The 7,975-nt window shown below is 36.0% G+C and overlaps 1 protein-coding gene across 1 annotated transcript in view; it reads right to left on the reverse strand.

Annotated features, from left to right (window-relative positions):
* LOC106872571 (pleckstrin homology domain-containing family M member 2) overlaps positions 1–7,975 on the reverse strand; it is a 192,258-nt gene that overhangs the window by 46,291 nt on the left and 137,992 nt on the right. The window lies entirely within an intron of this gene.

Below are 7,975 nucleotides of genomic sequence, written 5' to 3' on the forward strand. Positions count from 1 at the left end.
TAGGATAAAATTAATAATTAATAATTTTACCAAGTAGTTCGGTATGTTAAAAGAACCATTATCGGTAAACTTATATAAAAATTTTATAATTATAAGCATAATTATAATTAGGGTTCAGCAAAATTGCTTCACCACATACCGAAATTTAGAAGTAGCAGTTAAATACTATTTCACTACTATAAGATATCTCCCAGACAGCAATACTCCCAACTCATGCAGGCAAAGAGGGTGATTGGGGAAGAATATGAGTTCTCACTCGTCTATATAAATTCAGAAGTACTGGTTTTTGGATATAAGCTATTCGATGGTGCTTGGTCGAATACATATTTTAATTATTAGTACTCTCAAATTTATGATTGAAATACTATACTGAAGACGGAAATAAGTGAGTAAAGATGATATTTTACATCTCTTTAATCCAGAAACGCGTTTATAGTTGATCAAAGCCGGGTGGATTCGTTATTTTTTTCTCTTTGCCTGCGGGATTTGGGAGTATTGCTGTCTGGGAGATATCTTATGGTAGTGGAATAGTATTTAACTGGTATTTCTAAATTTCAGTATGTGTGAAGCAATTTTGCTGAACCCTAATTATAATTATGCTTATAATTATAAAAGTTTTGTGTGTGTGTGTGTATATATATATATATATATATATATATATATATTATAGATTAGTAACAGGATTCATTAGAGTCTATATGCATCGTCAATGTTTATACATGTTTAAAATTTTACCCAAAGATGGTGGTTCTATACTATGGTGTTATCTATGAACATATCAATAAAATTATACCAAAACAGCTGTAGTAAATTTTAAACTCCATTTGTTATTCTTTTTATATAATACTAGCAGTACCCATGGAAATTCCATGGTTATTTATTGTATGATGAAATTGTATATTTTCCTGAAACATTTTATTCTTGAGATGTAAAAATCTACACTGTATCTAGACTGTACTGAAGCACCAACCAACCAACCAACCAACCTACCTACCTACCTACCTACCTACCTACCTACCTACCTAACCACCCACCCACCCACACACCCACACACCCACCTACCTACCTACCTACCTACCTTCCTTCCTACCTACCTACCTGCCTACCTACCTATCTATCTATCTATCTATCTACCTAGAGTAGACATGTATATAGGTAGACAGATTTCAGAGAGATTTGGCTGCCACTTCTAGCAAATTATGTTCCTTCGTCATCTCATAATGTTAGAATGTCCTGGGTATGACTGTGTCCTGAGGATGAGCGTGCCCTGAGGATAAGTATGCCCTGAGAATGAATGTATTCTACATTAAATATTAGTATTTCCTGAAGACAACACACAAACATCTATCCTACACTTAAAGAGAAGGGAAGTTGTGGAAGAGGGAGAACCAGGAAGACATGAGACAAAGTATTGACGGCTAATCTCAAAATGCTGAGCCTTACAAAGGAGATGATAGAGGACTGAGATATGTGGAGCATTGCTGTACTCAAGAAGACCTGCCCACCATAACACAATTGATATCCAAAAACCAAGGCGATATGCAAAAAGCATTGGTGTGGGTGTTGGTGCCGTGTAAAAAGCACTGATGCTGGTGCCATGTAAAAAGCCTTCTGTAAAGTGGCTGCTGTTAGGAAAGGCTGTAGAAACCAAGCCAAAACAGAGTATGAGATTTGATGTGGTCCCTGGCTTTGCTAGCTCTTGTCAAGCCATCCAACCCAAGCTAGCATGGAAAGCAAACATTAAATGACAATGATGATGATGATGATTCATTAAGACAGTAATCATAGCAGCTGGAATGGATATTAGATGAAAATAGGAATGTGTGCATGTGTACTTATACATTTCTATATATGTATGTATACATACATATATGTATCAATTATCATATATCAATTAATTATATGGTTGGCGTTAGGAAGGGCATCCAGCTGTAGAAACTCTGCCAAATTAGATTGGAGCCTGGTGTTGCCATCCGGTTGCACCAGTCCTCAGTCAAATCGTCCAACCCATGCTAGCATGGAAAGCGGACGTTAAACGATGATGATGATGATGATGATGATGATGATGATTTATCATATATCAATTAATTATTAATTTTTACCCTATATCTACATATATGTATATAAATAATTGGTTCCCGAAATGAGGTGGGTACAAGGCTGCCAGAGTTCTGTGATTCGAATGACCTAATGATCTGCAACACTAACTTCATGAAGCCAGCCAGTCACATGATAACCTATAAATCTGGTGACCATACTAGCCAGGTTGACTACATTCTTACCAGAAAGCAGAATTCATGGCTACTCATAAATGCAAAGGCCTTCCCTGGAGAAGAATGTACCCCACAGCATAGGTTACTCATTGGGGACTTCAGGTTACTGACTCAAAGGATTCCAAGAAGCAAGCCAGTTTGGAAAAGAAGGGTATGGAAGCTTAAGGATCCTGTGATTAGTCAGAGATTTAGAGATGTCCTAAATGAAGCATATAATGAGAAGGAGGAAGAGTTACAGACTTGTAGCATAGAGGGTAAGTGGAAGTTCCTACAGGAAAACTTGCTGAGAGCCTCAAACCAAATTTGTGACTGGTACAAAGTGCCAGCAACGCCTAGGGTGATGTGGTGGTGGAACAGTGTAGTTAACAGTGCTATTAGAGCAAAGAAACAGGCTTGGAAGGACTTCCACACACAAAGAGGAATTTGGAATCTTCTTTTTTTGATGTTATATATTTACCATTTCAGGGGCTCATTTGCTAATAGGAATTACAAAGTTTTACATGTAAGGAATTTCCCGTTGGAAATTTTTCAGACAGAGAAATTAGATAATATGAAAATGAAACACATGTAATGGTGAATAAATAATATAAAAAAATTTCCAATTTCCTATTTTGTTACAAAAATAATATTTCCATAATTCTCAATTTTAATATGTATTTTAAACTAGCATACAACAACTGGGAGTACATATTAGATTGTAATAATGGAATGAGCAGATGTGCTTCAAAAGGAAACAGCTAGGATTTACCCATATGTACATATATACAGGGGTTGGACAAAATAATGGAAACACCTAGCAACATAGCATCATAATTTTGAAATATCTATAAAACTGTCAAAAGCTTGTTTATCTTTATGTTTTTTAATTTATTATTAGTGTTGCTAAATACGTTTTGCAAAAAATTGCTGTTTCTTTTCAGATATCATCAGAAAAAGGTAATTAAAATTCATTAAAATGACAGATCTATCAAACTTTCAAAAAGGTCAAATTGTTGGTGTTCGTATGGCAGGTGCTAGCATAACGAAAACAGCCAAAATGTTTGGTGTATCAAGAAGTACTGTCTCAAAAGTAATGACAGCCTTTGAGAAAGAGGGGAAAACCTCCTCATTGAAACAAAAACTCCAGAAGAAAACCAAAACTTTCAGATAGGGACCATTGAACTCTTACACGAATTGTTAGAAAGGATCACAAAAGTACAGCTCCCAAAATTACTGCAGAGTTTAATGACCACCTCAAGAACCCAGTTTCCACAAAAACTGTTCGCCGGAAGCTGCACAAAGCCAGATTTCATGGGAAGGCTGCAACCGGAAAACCACTTCTTTCAAAAACAAACGTTGCAAAGAGTTTAGAGTAAAGTAAAAACCTACAGAATTGGTCTCTAGAGCAGTGGAAGAATGTTATTTTCTCGGACGAGTCATTCTTTACCTTATTTCCAACCAGTGGCTGAGTATACGTGTGGAGACAGCCAAAAGAAGCTTTGACCCAGACTGCCTTCTTCCATCTGGGGAGCTATATCTTGGAAATCTGCCTGCCCAATGGTTTCCCTTCATAGCAGAGTTAATAGGCAAGACTAATTAAGCATTTTATCTGATCAAATTCATCCTATGGTTGCAGAACTGTTTCCGGAGGGAAAAGCAAGCTTTCGGGATGATAATGCACCATTTCACACAGGTAAAGTTGTTACTGAATGGCACGAGGAACATTCTAGTGAAGTTGAACATCTTATTTGGCTACCACAGTCCCCAGATCTCAATATTATTGAACATTTATGATGCATTTTAGAAAAACAAGTAAGGAGTCGATATCCTCCTCCATCATCACTACAAGAACTGGAGACTGCTTTAGCAGAAGAATGGACAAAAATTCCTTTGGAAACAATTCAAACTTTGTACGAGTCCATACCTTGTAGAATTCAAGCTGTAATTACTACCAAAGGCGGTCCTACCCCATATTAAAATAAATTTGTTTGAAATTTTAAGGTGTTTCCATTATTTTGTCCAACCCCTGTATATATATATATATATATATATATATATATATATACACACACACACACACACACATGCATACATACATACATACATACATACATACACACATATATGCAAATAATACTTACACACATACCCACATACATACAACACACATATATACAAATCAAAACTATTCATGCAGAAATTTCATCAATGGAATTATTCAAAAACTTGTGTAAAATGAAATTGTTAGTAAAAAACCTGGTTATAGAGATAACTTATAGAAAGAAAATGGATATGAAGATATACGAAACTAACAAGGATTATCTCCTAATAAACTATACTGGGGTATCTTAAAAAACAGACATGGAGCATCTTATAAGAACAGAGACCCCCAAGAGAAATTTTGTAAAGCCTATGGAGTGGAGGAGGAGTTCAAAATTTCTGTGTGTGTGTGTGTGTGTGTGTGTGTGTGTGTGTGTGTGTGTGTGTGTGTGTGTGTGTGTGTGTGCATGCAGATTTTAAGAGGAAGCTCATCAAATATTCTTGGGCGCCACCTTGGCTCACCAGGTCCCAGACCAATGCACCTACTATATTCTCCTTCTTATAGGACCTTTATATGAAACAGTCATGGGATATCTTATAATAAATATGAGTCATTTTTCACTTTATTTGAAAGAAAAATATTTAAAAACAAACAAAAACAGTACAGTAGATGAGGGGCATGAAGCACTGCAAAGCACAAGGACCAGGAGGTAAAGTTATTCACTGAACACCACTGACAAGCCATTATCAGAAACTGAGCAGCAATAGTAAAGCAAGGAGAAAGGATTTAGAAAAACCAAAACTGAGGCCAAATTGAAACAATTGTATAAAGAATGAGGAAACAGGTTATGTGACATTGAAAAATCCCTGTTTACCTGAGTTAAATGGTATGGCCTAGATGAAACTTCAAAGACACTTAGACTGGGGTAAATATATACAGGGGTTCCATATATGATATCCCTGTTAGGTATCAGCTTATGAGGAGAATTTTAAGCTAAGATGTAACCTATAAAAAGAAATAAATAGTAAAGTAACTTTTTTAAGTTGTCAAGAAATAATATATCAAACTCAGAAATTAGAGTTAAGACATGAAACAACTTCGATGGTTCCATGTTATTCAAGACTTCAACAATCGTAGCACTATAACTGACTAACAGAATAGTTGTAGTAGTGTGGGGAAATTTCAGATTACAACTGAGTCTGATAACATTTTAGTCTTTTGTTTTCTACGCTTTTTCCCCCTCATCTTTTCTTTCTCTTTTTCAGTAAGATTGTGGATCTATCTTATATCATTAAGAACTCTGTGTTATGAAACTACTGGGTTTATCAATCCCCACTTCAATATCTTACACCTATGTAGATTTGCTTAAAAGTTCATAGGTTGACCAAGATACTCTCATGGAATGGGACCAAATGGGGTTAATTTTTCAACACAGTCCCCCTTTCAATTCACACACTTCTTCCATTGTAGTTGCAGTGCTTGCATCCTATTGAAGAAGCAGTCATGCTGTTGGTCAAAAAAGTCAGCAGCAGCAGCAGATATGACATCATCAACACTGTGATATTGGTTCCCAGTCAAGTGTTTTTTCATGTTGGGGAGCAAATAATAATCAGATGATGACAAATCAGGAGAATTTGGATGGTGATCAACCAGTTCAAAGCCACAGTCATCCACAGCAGCTATTCAAATGAAGGACTTATGTGCTGGAGTTTTGTCCTATTGAAACAAGAACCATTTCATTAGTTTTCCCCGGATGTTTGGTCATGATAGTCTTTCATAACTGCCTCAGCAAGTTGGTACAGTACTCTTAATTGATGGTGTGGCACTTTTGAAGATAGTCAATAAACACAATGCCTTTTGCATCTCAATAGACTGAGGCCATCACCTTTTCTACAAATGAAATGACCTTGGCCTCCTTTGCAGCAGGTAAGGAAGGATGTTTCCACTGCATGAATTGTCTCTGAAAGTGATGAAGCCAACACTCATCCTGAGTTGGGAAATATTCAAGGAAACCAGTTGGATATGCCTCAAACAATGTCACATTTTCCCATAATGTGATCAGCCTGGTGATCAGGTGTCAGAAGACGTGGCACCCACTAAGCAGAAACCTCCGTCATGCCCAGTTCATTATGTAGAATATTTTCAACTCTCTCACAGAATATGCTTATAGCATTGGCTATCTGATTTACAGTCAATCACCTGTGGTGAACACAATCAATGTTTTCTCTGGTGGTGGCAGTTGCTGGACCTTCACACCTTAGGTGATCTTCAAGATTCTCTCTTTCTCTCCTAAATTCAGCTGCCCACTTTTGCACTGTTGATAAAGCTGGAGCATCATCCCTTAATGTAGCAACTATGTCAGCATGAATACCTTTGGGGGCTAAGCCATTTTTCTGCTGGTGCTTGATAATACCACAATGCCAAATTTTGTCCATTTTCAAGAGAAGTCACTTCTAGTTACTTTGGAAGTCTTCTTTGAACAGTCAGATGTCAGTTTCCTGGAAAAAACACAGTGCAGTTATCTAAGTGAACTGAAGCAAGTGAAGGGGTCTGAATTGTAAGGACGTAAAACAGTAATTCCTTAAATAAGGTGAGGAGTGAGGACTATTAATATCTACACTTTATGACATTTGATAAGGGGTCTACAAACAGCTTGTTCTTTATGACATTAGAAAAGGGGTCTGCTAATTTCTATCCTTTGTGGCATTAATTAAATGTCTACACAAACATTTTGTCCTTTATGGCATTAGTTGAAAATTTACTAATGCATTGTTGTTTGTAACATTGGAATACTCTGAAAAAGAGGATGTCCAATCACAAGGACTAAAATATTTTCTTGCATTGGAAACAAGTTAAACAAACTTGGTTCATAGATATGGCAGTTGGTGGTAGATTCTTTAAGAAAATAATTACAAAAACATCATAACTAGAACTTCGACAGAGTAAGTCATACAAAAGTCATAGTAAGAATAGTCATAACAAGAAAGTCATAACAAGAAAGTCATAACTAGAAATCTGGCAGAACAAGATTTTAAGAAGAGCCAGTTGGACAGAGTTAAAAGCAAAATGAAAGACTAAATCTATAATTAACAAACATTTTGCTAGGTGTTCTCGGTTCAAATCCTGCTAGGGGTCACTTAGACTTTCATCTTTCTGATAAGATTACAAATAATATAGTGGGTTAATTAGTCAAACAGTAAACTGTATTACTGCTATTGTTGTTTGACTCCTAGATCTCAACTTTGATCCAGATAGATCTCTGGTCAAAGGCATTCCAGACATGATTATTTTGTCTTTTACTTGGGTCTAGTGTATCTAGGACTAAACTATTTAATGTATCCTGTCTTTACTTCAGATATAACGTATCTAGCACTACTTATCCTGGGTGTCCAGCTTTTTATTCTGACATAGTATTATGTATTCTTAATTATTTCTTCTACTTTTATTTGTAGCAAAACATTGATTTGGTGTAGCCACTGTGATCTAAGATATTCCTGTTATGACCATCCTGCCTATTCAGGCATAGTGTATCTAGAGTTATATCATCCAGTCTCTCGTGCCTTTAATTCACACATAGTATATATCATCTAGGATTACAGTATTCAATGTAGTATGACTTGGTGTGTGTGTGTGTGTGTATATATATATATATATATATATATATATATATATATATATATAT

The sequence above is a fragment of the Octopus bimaculoides genome, chromosome 25, assembly GCF_001194135.2.
Source record: "Octopus bimaculoides isolate UCB-OBI-ISO-001 chromosome 25, ASM119413v2, whole genome shotgun sequence".
Classification (NCBI taxonomy): Eukaryota; Metazoa; Mollusca; class Cephalopoda; order Octopoda; family Octopodidae; genus Octopus; species Octopus bimaculoides.